This window comes from Lactuca virosa, chromosome 8 (assembly GCF_052849685.1).
Source record: "Lactuca virosa cultivar CGN04683 chromosome 8, Lactuca_virosa_CGN04683_v6, whole genome shotgun sequence".
In the NCBI taxonomy this organism is placed as follows: domain Eukaryota; kingdom Viridiplantae; phylum Streptophyta; class Magnoliopsida; order Asterales; family Asteraceae; genus Lactuca; species Lactuca virosa.
This window is the reverse complement of record NC_136433.1, coordinates 193,164,612-193,183,379: the sequence shown is the minus strand read 5'-3', so window position 1 is coordinate 193,183,379 and position 18,768 is coordinate 193,164,612.

Sequence of the window (18,768 nt, the reverse complement as noted above, 5' to 3'; positions counted from 1 at the left end):
AGCGAGCATGGGTTGAATCCAATACTCAGAACTTATGAGAACTCATGAGTGTTGTAGCAACTCTTTGCTATGTCCAACATCTTAGACATCTACAACCAACTTCATGACAGTCTTGATTCATATCTACTTCCAACATATGACCGACTGTGGAGATTTGAATAAGATGAAATACCATAACATAATTATTCTGGAAGTCAAAACATGCAAAATGAAATGATAGTAAACGATTGACAAAAGATAGCAACACTTTACTCATAAATAAATAGCAACTTTTATTCATCATCAAATGTCAATTACACTTTACAAATTTCAAAGCTATCTAACTACTAAAACTAATATCATCCTTCATCCCTACGCGCCTCGCATGCCGGAGATGCTAAACCCTACTCAGTCCCTTCGTGAGGGGATATGCTGGGTTCTCATCCGATGATACCCTCTTTGCCACGAGGAGTCCTTCTTTTATTCGATGTCTGATGAAGTGATATTTTCTGTCAATGTGTCTGGATCTGCCATGATCGCTCGGTTCCTTGGCTAAGGCAACCGCACTATTGCTGTCACAGAAAATCTCCATTGGCTCTTTTATAGCTGGTACAACTCCAAGGTCTCCAATGAAGTTCTTTAGCCATATAGCCTCCTTTGCTGCCTCGCTTGCCGCTATATACTCTGATTCGCAAGTTGAATCAGCCACTGTCTCCTGCTTGGAACTTTTCCAAGAAATTGCTCCTCTGTTTAAGGTAAAGAACCAGCCTGACTGAGAGCGGAAATTATCCCTATCAGTCTAGAAGCTAGCATCACTATACCCTACTACTCTCAAGTCATCACTCCCATGGAGTGTAAGGACCCAATCCTTAGTCCTCCGCAGGTACTTGAGAATGTTCTTTACCGCAGTCCAGTGATCCTTGCAAGGATTCCCCTGATATCTGCTGACCATGCTCAGTGCAAAGGCCACATCAGGACAAGTACAAGTCATACATACATGATCAAGCCTAAAACAGAAGCATACGAAACTCGACTCATCTCAGCTATCTCAGCCTCTGTACTCGGGCTCTGAGTCTTACTCAGTCTGGCGTTACTCTGGATCGGTAACTCACCTTTCTTGGAGTTCTGCATGTTGAACCTTTTCAACACTTTATCGACATAGGTGCTCTGAGTAAGTCCAAATAGTCTTTTACTCATGTCTCTCAAAATCCTTATCCCTAGGATATAGGCAGCTTCTCCAAGGTCCTTCATAGAGAAACACTTCCCAAGCCAAGACTTCACTTCCTGCAGAGTTGGGATGTCATTTCCTATGAGTAGTATGTCATCCACATACAATACCAAGAAGCTAACTATACTCCCACTAGCCTTGAAATATACATAAGATTCATCTTCGCTCCTCGAAAAGCCAAACTCTTTGACTTTCTCATCGAAACAAAGATTCCATCTGCGAGGTGCTTGTTTCAATCCATAGATGGATTTCTCAAGCTTACACACTCTATTAGGGTACTCTGTGCTGACAAAACCCTCTAGCTGACTCATGTAAACATCCTCAGCCAACTTTCCATTAAGGAAAGCAATTTTGACATCCATTTGCCATATTTCATAGTCATGAAATGCAGCAATGGCTAGCATAACCCTAATAGACTTAATCTTTGCTACTGGTGAAAAGGTCTCATCATAATCAAATCCTGGAGTTTGAGAAAAGCCCTTTGCAACCAGTCGTGCCTTATAAGTGTGTACATTACCATCCATGTCGGTCTTCTTCTTGAAGATCCATTTGCACCCGACTGTCTTACGACCTGGTACATTGTCAACCAAGTTCCAAACTTGATTTTCATACATGGATTATATCTCGCTGTCCATAGCCTCTTTCCATTTAGCAGCCTCAAGGCCTGTCATGGCTTCCGTGTAGCTATTAGGTTCATCCAGACTTACCAGTGTGCTATCACTGATAAGTGTATCACCTTTCGCAGTAATATGGAAACCATAGTAATGGTCAGGTGCATTCCTAACTCTCGTGGAACGCCTCAGAGGTACAGACTCATCTGTCGGATCAACAAGAGTTTCCTCCTCAAGTTGATTGCTAGGGTTTGAGGTTCCTTCGCCACTTGACTCTTGAATTTCTTCAAGGTCAATTTGCCTCCCACTGTTTCCTTGGCTTATGAACTCTCTCTCGCGAAAGACTCCTCTCCTTGCTACAAAGACCACATTATTACTGGGTCTGTAGAAGAGGTAACCAAAGGATCTTTGTGGGTAGCCGATGAAAATACACCTCTCACTTCAAGGTTCGAGCTTATCGTGAGTATCGCGCCTCACGAAAGCCTCGCAACCCCAGATCTTGATGTGGTCCAGATTGGGAACTTTTCCAGTCCACATCTCGTGAGTTATTTTGGCAACCTTCTTTGTAGGGGCTAAATTAAGGATATGGGCGGCAGTCTCTAAGGCATACCCCCAGAATGAGATTGGTAGCGAAGCTCGACTCATCATGGAACGAACCATATCCAACAAGGTTCGATTGCACCTCTCAGCCACACCATTCAACTGCGGTGTCCTGGGAGGTGTCAATTGTGAGAAAAGCCCACATTCCTTAAGATATTCAAGGAACTCCGTACTAAGATACTCATCACCTCGATCGGATCGAAGCATCTTAATGTTCCTGCCCGACTGATTCTCCACTTCCTGTTTAAACTCCTTGAACTTTTCAAAGGTTTCTGACTTATGCTTGATTAAGTAGACATATCCATATCTACTATAATCATCAGTAAAAGTCACATAGAAGCGGTTAGCATCCCTTGTGCCGGTTCTGAAGCGTCTACACACATCTGTGTGTATAAGATCCAACAAACCTTCACCCCTAGCACAAGTACCAGTGAAGGGTAACTTTGTCATTTTCCCAAGTAAACAAGATTCACAACTATTATCTGATTTTAGGTCAAATGACTCCAAGACTCCATCCTTTTTGAGTTGGCCTATGCGTTTTTGCTTACATGTCCAAGACGACAATTCCATAATGATGCTTTATCCAAGCTAGTGGAAGAATCGATACACAATACATTATTTCCTAGGTTATCTACAACCGACACAGTTTCATACACACCATCACGAGGTAATGCTTTAAAATAAAGAACATTATTAAAGAAAGCATTAATACCACCACATTCATTATCAAATGAAAAGGTAAAATCTTGTTTGTACAAACCATGAAAGGAAATAATATTTCTCGCCATTTCAGACGAGTAACAACACTTATTGAAATCTAACACTAACCCACTACTTAGCAACAAATAATAAACTCCAATCTTGGTGACAGGTGTAACTTTCCTATTCCCCATGATCAAGTTTATCTTCCCATGCTCCACATTCTCACTTCTTCTTAGTCCCTGCAAATCAGAAAATATGTGAATACCACAACCAGTATCAAGGACCCAAGAATTAGAATGGGGTGAGTTATTAGACAATATAGTGTATATACCTGCATGGTTGGGTTTCACTTTCCCATCCTTAACATCTTGCAGGTACTTTGTGTTGGGTTTTCAGCAAACTAACACTCCTAAGGTGTTCATGCAACCCTAGAAACCTTGGATCTATGTTTGTCTAAAATACATGCAAAATAATTTTCCAAGGTTTATAACCTATCTAGCATACATGGGGTACTTCTAAACATAAAAGATACTAGAAGAATTACATACCTTTGTTAGTGAGTTGATTCCTTGGGAGTTTGAGAGCCAAGCACCAATAATGTGAATGCCTCAAATGGAAATCACAAATCACCACAAACTTGGAAAACTTATGAGAGAGCACTCTAATACTCTAGAAATCGGCCACACCTTATGCACACACACATAGTGTCTTCTCAAGCACCATAAGCCTCTTTATATAGTGTAGATGATTAGGGTTATGAACCATGCAAACCCTAATAACCCATGTCTTTTTCTATTCCAAGGATCCATGGGTTAAAAGCTCCACGGATCATCCATGGACTCCCATTCAAGCTTATCCCATTTCATTATGAGTGTTAGCCCACACTATATAAGTACAATAGCCCATTATTTAATTAGTCACCTTATGATCACTAAATTAATTCATAATTAATTTAAGATCAATACTAATTAAATAATACAATTTCATATTAATATATTATAACTTATAATATATTAGTAGGCCGCAAATATACTATTCTCATAATGTTATCCATATTAATAGTTCGGGAGAAGTGCAACCCAAATGGACCATGCCGGGTCGGGTCAAGTATATACCAAATAAGTTATCGACTTAGACACCTTATCCAACAGTCTCCCACTTGGATAAGTCTGATAACTGTATTTGCCTATATAGCTTCAGGAACCAACCGGCAATCGTAGCTCTCGAAAACTCTGTTGAACTATGAAGCGCCATTTTAGATAAGTGATCACATAATCCTCTGCTCTCATGATATCAGCCGGAAAAATACATGGAACAATGTCTTACTTATTGTCCAGCAGTTTGTTTCCCGATTTCCGATTTGTTTGACAAAGAACTTAATCGAACACATCAATTTAGTTCTGACCGGGCCCGATACATAGGTCAAAACAAAATCATCGAGGGGCCCAGATATCGCTTCTATTTCTAGAAGGAACAGATAAACTTCGACTCATATGCTTGTTCTACTACTCATTGAATTGCACACAAAGGCACGTTTTATAACATCAAGTTACTGATGCGTTTACGTGCAATCAATGCACAACCAACTCATAGGTAACAACTCATATCTCTAGGTTTGAAGACTTATATGATATTACCGTCTCACGATCACTCGTGATAAATTCCATGAAGTGATACAAGTGAGCGTGGGTTTATTCCAATACTCATAACTTATGAGTACTCATGAATGTTGTAGCAACCATTGCTATGGCTAAACACCTTTAGTCATCTACAATCCCAATTCATGACAGTCTTGATTCATACCTACTTCCGACATATGACCGACTGTGGAGAGTTTGAATAAACTTATTATTCTGGAAGTCAAAACATGCAAAGCTGAAACAATAGTAAATAATTGACAATGATAGCAACACCTTACTCATAAATAAATCACAACTTTTATTCATCATCAAACGTCGATTACATTTTACAAGTTTCAGTAATAACTATCTAATCTGTAAAACTAATATCGTCCCTCAGCCCGATGCGTCTCGCATGCTGCAAATGCTTCACCCTCGTCAGTCCCTTCGTAAGGGGATCCGCAGGGTTCTCATCTGACGATACCCTCTTTGCCACGAGGAGTCCCTCTTCTATCTTGTGTCTTATGAAGTGATATTTTCTGTCAATGTGTCGGGATCTGCCATGATCTCTTGGTTCCTTGGCTAAGGCAACCGCACTATTGCTGTCACAGAAAATCTCCATAGGCTCCTTAATAGCTGGTACAACTCCAAGGTCTCCGATGAAGTTCCTCAGCCATATCGCCTACTTTGCCGCTTCACTCGTTGCTATGTACTCTGATTCACAAGTCGAATCAGCTACAGCCTCCTGTTTGGAACTCTTCCAAGTGATTGCCCCTCCATTTAAGGTAAAGACCCAGCCCGACTGAGAGCGGAAGTTATCCCTATCAGTCTGAAAGCTAGCATCACTATACCCTACTACTCTCAAGTCATCACTCCCACCAAGGGTAAGGATCCAATCCTTAGTCCTCCGCAGGTACTTGAGAATATTCTTTACGGCAGTCCAATGAGCCTTGCCAGGGTTCCCCTGATATCTGCTGACCATGTTCAAAGCGAAGGCCACATCAGGACGGGTACAAGTCATAGCATACATGATCGAACCAACAGCGGAAGCATAAGGCAATCGATTCATCTCAGCTATCTCATCTTCTGTACTCGGGCTCTGAGCCTTGCTCAGTTTGGCATTGCTTTGGATCGGTAATTCTCCTTTCTTGGAATTCTGCATGTTGAACCTTTTCAACACCTTATCCAAGTAGATACTCTGACTAAGTCCAATTAGTCTTTTACTCCTTTCTCTTAATATCCTTATCCCTAGGATATAGGCAGCTTCTCCAAGGTCCTTCATAGCAAAGCACTTCCCAAGCCAGGACTTAACCTCCTGCAAGGTTGGGATGTCATTTCCTATGAGCAGTATGTCATCCACATACAGTACCAAAAAGCTAACTACACTCCCACTAGCTCTGACATATACGCATGACTCATCTTCACTTCTTGAGAAACCAAACTCTTTGACCTTCTCATCGAAACAAAGATTCAAACTTCGAGATGCTTGTTTCAATCCATAAATGGATTTCTCAAGCTTGCACACTCTATTGGGGTACTCTGCACTGACAAAACCTTCTGGCTGATTCATGTAAACATCCTCAGCCAATTTTTCCGTTAAGGAAAGCGGTTTTGACATCCATTTGCCATATTTCATAATCATGAAATGCAGCAATGGCTAGCATAACCCTAATAGACTTAATCTTTGCTACTGGTGAAAAGGTTTCATCATAATCAATACCCTGAGTCTGAGTAAAACCCTTCGCAACCAGTCGAGCCTTATTAGTGTGCACCTTCCCATCCGTGTCGGTCTTCTTCTTGAAGATCCATTTGCACCCGACTGTCTTACGGCCTGGTACATTGTCAACCAAGTTCCAAACTTGATGGTCATACATGGACTGTATCTCGCTGTCCATAGCCTCCTTCCATTTAGCAGACTCTGGGCCTGCCATGGCTTCCTTAACACTGTTAGGTTCATCCAGATTTACCAGTGTACTGTCACTGATAAATGTATCACCTTCCGTAGTAATATGAAATCCATAATAAAACTCAGGTGTGTTCCTAACCCTTGTGGAACGCCTCGGAAGTATAGACTCGTCAGCTGGATCAACAGGAATTTCCTCCTCAAGTTGATTGCTAGTGTCTGAGGTTCCTTCACCAATTGAGTCTTGAATTTCTTCAAGGTCAATTTGCCTCCCACTGTCTCCTTGGTTTATAAATTCTCTCTCTCGAAAGACCCCTCTCCTTTCCACAAAGACCACATTCTCACTGGGTCTGTAGAAGAGGTAACCAAAGGATTTTTGTGGGTAGCCGATGAAAATACACCTTTCACTTCGAGGTTCGAGCTTGTCATGAGTCTCGCGCCTCACGAAAGCCTTGCAACCCCAAATCTTGATATGGTCCAAATTGGGAACTTTCCCAGTCCACATTTCATGAGGTGTTTTGGCAACCTTCTTTGTAGGGACTAGATTAAGGATGTGGGTGGCAGTCTCTAAGGCATACCCCCAAAAAGAGATTGGTAGCGAAGCTCGACTCATCATAGAGCGAACCATGTCCAACAAAGTTCGATTACGCCTCTCAGCTACACCATTCAACTGTGGTGTCCTGGGAGGTGTCAATTGTGAGACAATCCCACACTCCTTAAGATAGTCGAGGAACTCAGTACTAAGATACTCACCACCTCGATCAGATCGAAGCATCTTAATGTTCCTGCCCAATTGATTTTCTACTTCCTGTTTAAACTCTTTAAACCTTTCAAAAGTTTCTGACTTATGTTTGATTAAGTAGACATAACTATATCTACTAAAATCATCAATAAAAGTCACATAATAGCGATTAGCATCCCTTGTGGCGGTTTTGAATGGTCCACATACATCAGTATGTATAAGGTCCAACAAACCCTCACCCCTTGCACAAGTACCAGTGAAGGGTGATTTTGTCATTTTTCCAAGTAGACAAGACTCACAACTATCATCCGACTTGAGGTTGAATGACTCTAAGACTCCATCCTTTTGGAGCTGGCCTATGCGTTTCTTGCTTACATGTCCAAGACGACAATGCCACAAAGATGCTTTATCCAAGCTAGTAGAAGAATCCATACATAATACATTATTTCCTAAATTATCTACAACCGATACAGCTTCATACACACCATCACAAGGTAATGCTTTAAAATAAAGAACATTATTAAAGAAAGCATTAATACTACCAACTTCAATATCAAAAGAAAAGGTAAAACCTTGTTTGTACAAAGCATGAAAGGAAATAATATTCCTCGCCATTTCAGACGAGTACACACATTTATTCAAATCTAACTTTAACCCACTATCTAGCAACAAAGTATAAACTCCAATCTTGGCAACAGGTGCAACCTTCTTCTTCCCCATGATTAAGTTTATCTTTCCGTGCTCCACATCCTCACTTCTTCTTAGGCCCTGCAAGTCACAACAGATGTGAATACCACAACCTGTATCAAGAACCCAAGAATTAGAATATGGTGAGTTATTAGACAATATAGTGTAAATACCTGCATGGGATGGTTTCACTTTCCCATCCTTGACATCCTGCAAGTACTTTGGGCAGTTTCGCTTCCCGTGCCCCTTATTTTGACAGTAGAAGCATTCAGCATCCTTAGGGATGGCAGAAGGAGTGATAGAACCACCTTTGGTTCCAGATAAGGAGCCTTGAAGGGACTTTCCCTTGGTACCCTTCGAAGGGTGCTTCCTCTTCTTCCCTTTGCCTTGCCCGATAGCCAAAACAAGGGTAGTAGTAGGAGTAGGAGTAGTAATCGACTTACTCTTAAGACCACTTTCAGCAGTCTTCAGATGTCCTTCAAGCTTACTCAGTGTGACTTCCTCCTTGTTCATGTGGTATGTCATACGAAATTGATCATAACACGAGGGCAAAGAGTGCAAAATGATATCAATTGCCAACTCCTCAGGGAAGTTCAAATTCAGTTTCATTAGACGGTCCGCATACCTTTACATTTTCTGCATGTGGCTCGTGATTGGTTCGCTATCCTTCATACGGGTAGTGATCATGGAGGAGATTATTTCATACCGCTCTTGACGAGCACTCTGATGGTACCTTTCCATCAGATCCTGATGCATCTCAAAAGGGTAATAGTCCTCATAGGACTTTTGGAGTTCAACTGTCATGGTGGCCATCATGATGCATGCCAACCTGGTGGCATCTCTTTCATGTGTCTGATACTCAGCGACCTCCTCAGGAGTAGCAGTGGATTCATCAAGCTCCTTTAGCTCCTTATCGAGGACATATTCCTTGTCCTCGTAACGAGTGACCATCCCGATGTTCCGGATCCAATCCATGAAGTTGGAACCATCAAAGATGACCCTCCCACAAAGGTTCATGAGGGAAAAGGAGCCAGTAGGGTTAAAGCCCGAAGCATTGTTGTTGGAAGACATCTGAAAAGAAGAAAACAAGTTTAGATTAGATATATCGAATCCTTAATAATACACCCAAATGTAATATTAAGGCTAGGATCCAACACAATATATTATAACTTAGAAGAGGGATGCCGTAATCTAAGCTATAACATATTTGAAGGTAGGTGAATGACGATTCACCAATTTCCACCATGAAAACGAAATGAATTATTAGGTTTAATTGGTTTCGAAATTCCTAGATTCTTTTGAGATTCATTGAACTTTTCAATGGCATGTTTCAATCTCGATTGTGCCCTTCAAGTTTTGTGACTGGGATACCGAGGATCACAAAACAATGTGTGAATAACCATGCAAATTCACTTGGTACCCTTAATATTATCACCTAATCAATGTGCCGGTTAACCACACACGCTCCACCGATCTATGATAAACATTAAGTCACCCTTCGTGATCCTTACTAGTCCAAGTTAGTGTGCCGGTTAACCACACACGCTCCACCAACGACTTGGGAAGGTACAAAGTGTGAATTTCATGGGTTAGCACCATATTCACATTTTCCTAAAGTAACTAAGATTGGGAATTTATTAGAGGTTTAGTTACTTTATAATATTCATTATACTTTTAATGAGAATTTAAAGTCATTGTCCTACCCGTTCGACTAACGACCCTCCACCGATCAAGAAAGCGGTGGGTGAGAATGGATACCCATTAAGTTGTCATTGTATAGGCAACAACCTTATACCCCCCTTATAGATCGGCTTCGTGAATGAGGCCTACTAACGGTAAAACGACTTAATCTTATACATATATATATATAATAATTAACCATTAATGTTATAAATAGTATAAGGGTTGAATTTTAACTTTTAAAACTCTAAGGGTTTGGAATTAAAGTATATTAAAGTGTGTGTAACTTTACAAATTCCAAAACTTGAGGACAAGTTTTGAAACTATTCAAAACTTTTTATTTCATAACTTATGAATTAAAGGTTCATAAAATGAAGACTCTTCATTTTCATGTAACTTATGTGTTTTAATTGTGCATAAATAAAAGTGACCTTTGGAAATCCATAACTTGAGGACAAATTATGGACTCCATTAAAACACATAAATGATCAAGAATTATCAATAAACAATTTAGCAAATAATTCCTATGATCTAACAATAATTCATAAGAACATGAACATCATATCAAAAATTCCAAGAACATATGAATACATATCATCATGCACTTTTGATATAAGCCATTGTAAATGGATTAGCATAAACATTACACCATCTAAAACAGGTTTTATAACACCAAAACAGTTTAGGGTAATGTTTCTAGTCCATTTGCAGCAGCAAAACTCGAAAATCTGCATTCTGAGGCTTCTATTCGTCGAGTGCACGAACCTACTCGACGAGTAGGATGAATTTACTCATGGACTCGGTGAGTCCCCCCATGGACTCGGCGAGTTCATGCAGCAGAATGCAGAAAACTTGAGTTTTTCAACAAGTTTGCATAAAGTATCAAACAAACAAGCCTAGGCTCTGACACCACTGTTGGGTTTTCAGCAAACTAACACTCCTAAGGTGTTCATGCAACCCTAGAAACCTTGGATCTATGTTTGTCTAAAATACATGAAAAATAATTTTCCAAGGTTTATAACCTATCTAGCATACATGGGGTACTTTTAAACATAAAAGATACTAGAAGAATTACATACCTTTGTTAGTGAGTTGATTCCTTGGGAGTTTGAGAGCCAAGCACCAATAATGTGAATGCCTCAAATAGAAATCACAAATCACCACAAACTTGGAAAACTTATGAGAGAGCACTCTAATACTCTAGAAATCGGCCACACCTTATGCACACACACATAGTGTCTTCTCAAGCATCATAAGCCTCTTTATATAGTGTAGATAATTGGTTTTGAAACTCCTAGATTCTTTGAGATTCATTGAACTTTTCAATGACATGTTTCAATCTCGAGTGTGCCCTTCAAGTTTTGTGACTGGGATGCTGAGGATCACAAAACAAGGTGTAAAGTAACCATGCAAATTACTTGGTAATCTTAATGTTTATCACTCAATCGATGTGCCAGTTAACCACACGCACTCCACCGACCTATGATAAACCTTAAGCCACCCTTTTCCTACCTTGTTAAGTCCAGGTTAGTGTGTCGGTTAACCACACACGCTCCACTAATGACTTAATCAAAGTGCAAAGTGTAATTTCATGGGTTAGCACCTTATTCACATTTTCCTAAAGTAACTAAGATTGGGAATTTATAAAACATTTAGTTACTTTATAATCATCATACTTTTAATGAGGATTAAAGTCATTGTCCTACCCGTTCGGCTAACGACCCTGCACCATTCAAGGAAGCGGTGGGTGAGAGTGGACACCCATTAAGCTGCCATTTTATAGGCAACAACCTTATACCCCCCTTATAGACCGACTTCGTGAATGAGGCCTACAAACGGTAAAACGACTTGTTCTTATATATATATATATATATATATATATATATATATATATATATATATATATATATATATATATATATATATATATATTATTAACTTATAATATTATAAAGTATAAGGGTTGAATTTTAACTTTTAAAATTCTAGGGATTGGAACTAAAGTTTTTAAAGTGACTTTACATGTTCCAAAACTTGAGGGCAAATTTTGTAACTTTCAAAACTTTTCATCTTTCATAACTTATAAGTTAATGGTTTATTAAAATGAGAGACTTTTCATTTTATGTAACCTATGTGTTTCTTTAATGGACTTTAAATGAGTGACTTTTGGTAATCCATAACTTGAGGACAAATTATGGATTCCATTAAAACACATAATGATCAAGAATTAAACTAACAAGCAAGTTGCAAATAATTCATATGATATTCTGAACTCATAAGTGTATGAATGTTCATATCAACAATTTCAAGAATCATAAATAAACCATACACGACTTGAAATTTTTATAATAGCCATTGAAAATGGATTAGCATAACCATTACACCATCTAAAACAAGTTTTATAAGACTAAAACAGTTTAGGGTAATGTTTCTAGTCCATTTCCAGCAGCAAAACTCGAAAATCTGCATTTAGGGCCTCCTACTCGTCGAGTGCAAGAACCTACTCGACGAGTAGGATGAATTATCACATGGACTCGTCGATTCCCCCCATGAACTCGGCGAGTTCATGACGCAGAATGCAGAAAACATGAGTTTTTTCAGCAATTTGCATCAAGTATCAAGAAAAATAAGCTTAGGCTCTGATACCACTGATGGGGTTTTGAGCATTCTAACACTCCTAAGGTGTACATGCAACCCTAGAAACCTTGGATCTATGTTTTACTAAGATACATGCAAAATTGCTTTTCCAAGGTTCTTAACCTAACTAGCATGGCATGGGGAACTTTGAAACTTAATAAGCTAGTAGAGTTACATACCTTTTAGTAGTGGTTGATTGCTTGGAGTTTGAGAGCCTAGCACCAATAATGTGGATGCCTCAAATGGAAGTCACAAATCACCACAAACCTTGGAAGCTTGAGAGAATAGTAGAACACTTTCTAGAAATCGGCCCTCTTAGTTCTCACACAAAAACTAGTGCAATTTCAAGTGCCAAAGACTCCTTTATATAGTGTGGTGGATTAGGGTTACATCCATGTGAAAGACCCTCACTTTTGTATTTCTGAAAGTCCCAAACTTTCATACTTGACAATATAGTTACTCCAAAACATGCTACTTGCATATTCATAAAAACAATATTTTACATTGATAAAGTGATTACAAACGATTGGATACAAACCGACTATTACAAAATGTTATATATTACACAACTACCCAGGATACTATACTTTTATACATACATGATCCCTAAATACAAAAGTAATATTACAACTATTCTAAACCTTCCAACAGTATATAACTATACTGGTTACTTATCTCCTGCAAATTTCTTAAACATTGAGAGGGTAAGCGGTGACGCTTACTGATTTCAATAATAGATACAATATAACGTTATGCCATATATATACTTCAATATGGCAGAAGCAAAGAGGAACAAGGAACAACAAAGGCATGTGGGAATCATGTGACAAACTTTCCATATCAATCAATGAGACATAACAATTTCCATACTTGATATACATCAATAAAGCTTCGGCCCAAATGGCACAGAAGACATACACTTTCTGATTAAATATTTTGGTAGATTTCAGGCTTTCAGCCCTGTCTAACCTTCTGCCAACGCCATAGAATAGAAGTCATTCTCTTACGGAGACATGCTCTACATGGCCAGAGGCTACATACCAGTACCAATGTGAATCTAAGTCCTTTCACTGATCACATGGTCAAAGGTTTAACTTTGCTATTAAAAATAGCGAATAAAAATAACACGGGAAAATAACCCGAAATAATAACACTGAAAAGCACATAGCACATAGAACACATAACATACAACTGTTCCTATATATTAAACTCACCTTGAAATAACCGGGGGGCAAAATAATAATTTGTGTAACATTTCGGCTCTAAATATGACTTTATTCGTTTAAAACTGGGAGATTTATTGAAAAACCGGGCTCCGCAAAGGTAGAGCTTCAAACCGAAAAGATAAATTTTTCGGGCTTCACGGGCACTTCGGGGCGTGTTTCGGGTGTTAAAAATGATATCGGGGCTTCGGGGGATGTCAAAATAATAAAAATATTAAAAAGGGGGTGAAAAATGGCTAATTTTCCATTTTACTCGGGAGGGTTCACAGCCCTCCTATTTATAGGGTGAGATTCGAAGTCATCGGTTGAGAGGGGTGAGTCAGCAGCGAGGGCACGAGGCAGCAGGAGGAGAAGGCACATGGCTCGGACAGAAGGCGCGCATGCGAGGTGCCAGCGCTTCGGACGCGTCATCGGCTTCGGACACCTGTGCGACACGCGTCGCTCCTCGGACGCACCACGATTCGGATGATGCAGCTGCTTCGGATACGTGGCCAGCTCGGAGCGAGGGTGACGTGGCTGGTCCGGATGAAGCTTATCCATGCGAATATTCTCGAAAATTGTGCCCCAATCTTCTAAAATCCATAACTTTCGCATACGGGCTCCGTTTTTGACGTTCTTTATATGCTCGCGTAGGTAAAATTATGATCTACAACTTTCGTTTAGACTTCGTGGGCTAATTTTGACTTTATTTTTAATATTATTATTTTTTAACAGACCGGGACAGGAAAATCCGTTAAAAAAATTCATAACTTCTTCATCCGACATCCGTTTTCGTCAGACTTTTTACCGTTGTAATACTATTGACGAGATCTTCAATTCTCGTTTAGGTTGTGTCGGCTAAAAATCACTCGATCTAAAATTCGAGTTTTTAGCTGTCTACTGCTAAGCTGAAACTTAGAAAAATCATAACTTCCTCATACGAAGTCAGATTTTGGCATTCTTTTTATGAAAATTCTCGGTTTAACAAATACTACGACTTTCATTTAGATCACCAAGGCTAAAAAGTAGTTTATCAAAAACTCACTTTTTACGTCATTCGGTGTCGTGCCTGTTTTGTCGCGGATCTTCGATTGGTCATGACTTCTTCGTTATAACTCGGATTTCGACGAGGTTTTTGCCTAAATGTTTCTAATGAGATTCTTTACAACTTTAAATAATAAAATTTTAAATATTTCAAATTTTATATTTTCGCTAAATTTCACTATTTGGTTTTTAATTGGAATCTCATAAGACTTCCAATATTTTATGAGTGATTCTAAATGTAGTTTTACTTCATTTCTAGTAAAAACTATCTGTTAGAACTCAACACCCAATTTCACATAATATTTCATAATATTATTAACTTTTCAAATTACATAACACGATTTCAAAACGTGTATGTTACAAATACCTCCTCCTTTTGAGAATTTCGTCCCCGAAATCACAACGATTTAGACAAATGAGGATATTTCGCTCTTATCTCATTCTTATTTTCCCTAAGTATAATTTGGGACTCGATGGTGTTTCCACTTGACAAGCACCAACTTTACTTCTTTATTACGTAGATTAGTCGTTCTTTCATTTACGATCTCTTCTACTTAATTTATTATCCAGTTTCACCTCGGATAATGGAACTGTTTCATCATATACGCTCAAGCATTTACGTAGATATCTTACATGAAATACATCATGAATACCTGCCAAATCTTCAGGCAATCCCAAGCGGTATGCTTGTTTACCAATCCTCTGGATGATTTTGAAAGGACCAACAAATCTAGGACTTAGTTTTCCTTTCTTTCTCAAATTTCATAATACCTTTCCATGGGGTTACCTTCAGTATCACCCACTTGGAATTCTATGGGTCATCTTCTCTTTTCTGTATAGGACTTCTGTCGATCCTGGGCCGCTTTCATTCTTTCTCATACCAATTGAATCTTATCAGTGGTATATTGAATCAATCCAGGGCCTCCAAGTATTTTCTGTCCTACATTATGCCAACATAATGGTGTTCACAGTTACTACCGAACTCTAAGACACATGCACGAAGCATATCTTCTACTGTTTGGATTGTTCTCTTCGTCTAACCGTCTGTCTGGGGATGATAAGTTGTGTTGAGAGCAATTCGAGATCCCAATTCACATTTCATACTCGCCCAAAAGTGAGAAGTGAAGCGAGTATCACGATCGGAAATAATCTTTAGTGGCACACCATGTCTCGCCACAATTTCGTCTAAGTAAACTTGTGCGTATTTTTCCATTAGAACCATTGTACGTATGGCGAGAAAATATGCACTCTTAGTCAGCTGGTCGGCAATTACCCAATTGCTATCATTCTATATAGCAGTCTTTGGCAATTAGAGTAGCACCAGGCATATGGTCAATTCAGAATTCTACTTGCCTATTCGGGGTAGTCCAGGCAATTCGTCGGGAAGATCATCAAGATTTTCATTAATAATGGAAACATCATTTACAATTTTCTTCCCCTCTCTTGAGATATCAACTGCATTAGCCGGATAAGTAGAATATCCCTTCGATATAAATTTACGAGTTTTTAAGAAAGAAGTTATTATTTTCAACGTAGACATAAATAGAATCCTCTTCTTCGATAGGGATGCATACTATCTCTTTGTAGCACAAGAGTTTTGCGTGGTTCTTTGACAACCAATCCATGCCGAGAATAATATCAAAGTTGGGCAAGGAGATAGGAATTAGGTTAGCAAGAAGATTATAACCTTCAATTCCTATGACACTATCTCTATAGAATTTATCAGCAAGTAATGATATATTTCCTATGTTATCTATATGAAATGATTGGACAATTGCGTAACAAGCAATTTGAAAAGAATGTGAGAATTTATAAGGCACGAAAGAATCTGAGGCATCACAATCAAATAAGATGTGAGTAGATCTAAAGTTTACGAGAAAATTACTAGTCACAACATTCGAGTCCTAACTTACTTCTTCTGTGGTAATCTAAAATGTACGATATTTAACTTTTGGTTTGCCAAACGATTGTCAAACTCTTCAAACTTCTTAGTTACTAGCGGTGCTCAAACCTGCACCCGCTCATCATTCTCTATTGGGCCTTCGATCCTAATCTTTGAGTTAAAACTCAATTCTCATTGCAGACTCCTGCTCCTTCTTGGTTTATAGACTAAACCCAAGATAAGGTCTTTACTTTTGCTATAACAACAACTCGAATGGTCATACTCTAATGACCTTTGATTTTGTAATGCACAAGACACATAACGAACCAAACTCTTGTATTAAAATCAAATCGAATAAATCGATCTGATGGAATAGAGAAAACAAAGAGAGTTTGATCAACACGTGGATGCTTTGGAACAGAAAGAATAGCACCACGCATTTCTAATTCGTGCTCGTGCTTTCGAGTATACACATCAGTTTTGTCAAATGACAGAATATTTCGATTGATTACTAAATCACGGATTTCATACTGTATTCCTTCCATGAATAACTAAATTCTTCATCGCCTTCATAACAGGTAACATCTCTAGTTAATGGTTGCTCAATTCTTTAATGAAGATCGTTATATTTCTATCGACCATCTCGACCGTCTCCTTCTTGACTGAAGTTTCGTCATTACTCAATACATGGCTTTCTAAACCAATCAACTTTATCTTTGTAGATTTATATTAATCGGACTCCACTCTTTATGACATTAATATTTGAACGATAATTATCTTCTTAGTCATTACCGAAACGAAGGTAACGACACACATGAATAAAACGGAATCATTTACTAGCTTCTTGGTAACCTTGTGACTTTTCATGATCCAAGCGTGAGTCCTGTGCTTCCGATAGTATAGGCCTCTACTATCATTCACACGTACTCATACTCGTCCCAAGTATTGTCTCACAGTTTTCCAAGTTACCATTCAAAATCACAAAACAACTTATCACTCATGAATGTGTTCAAACAAATACATACAACAATTTCTCATAGACTCAACTAGGGTTTTCACGTTTCTATCAAACATATCTTGGATTACTTATACTCGCCTTCTAAGTTTTTTCTCATGCATATGCTTGATCTAGCATATTCTAATACTTTTTCATAGGTCGATAGAATTTTACTTCCAATTCTTCATATAAATTCTTTCTCGGGTAGTGTCTACTCTGCAAGACATACTACACCCAAAATTTACTCTAGCAGTGTAGAGACAAACGGTTTCCAACTACTTGCATCATCTTCTAACTCATGTAATTCACCATATACATTTGTTCATTCCATTATCCTTCCATGACATCGTCATTCCTGTATCTGAATAAGTATTCTTCTCATGGTTGTATCTTTTAAATCTACTTCATAGGAGTCTATCCTAAGAAGTCTGTATTATAGCTCCATCTCAACAAGCTCTACTAGCTTCAACTTGGTTCTCTTTCATTCCTAACTACAACATTTCTTCTCATACAATACTATGAGTGTATTGCTTCTTCAATTAAGCATTCTACCTTACTTAAACAAGTAAGTTACTTAACCTTTTATTACTAAATGACTTAATTCATCATCCTAATCATGTATGTTAAAGTCGGCTTAACACACAATGGAACTTTCATAAGGATGTGATAGAAGTGAATCATCACTCAGTATTATTAAATACTAAGTCTGAACATCTTGTATAGGGTTACTACTCGAACTACATACTACATCACAAAGTCTTGGCCTATTGAATCTGAAAACTTCATTAGCCTTTCCTTTGATCTTCATTTAATTATTCTAAATCTTGTACCACATAAATTTCAATACTGTCGAAGTATTTATCACCAGCTTCGGTTCTTCTAACTCTATAAACAATCACTGCTTCAATCTGGACAGCGATGGAACAACTTTATGGATTTGTACCAACACATTTATCTCGCCCAAACGTGTTTCAAACGCACATCTTTCTTCCAAAGATGTTATTATATCATCAAACATACTTTAAATGTATAATACCACTCTATTGGTATTAATACACTATTTACGATAACACTTCATATTTATTATTTTACGATATCCCGTGATCGTTTATTTATAAACTTATCGATGTCAACTATCATAAGTCTCTTTATCACTTCGAAAGGTTTCATGTAAATTCTATTACGGAAATTCTTAGAATTCTGAACATAAAATTTTCTAAACCAAGGTCGGCAACAAACCTTAAACTTTCTCAAA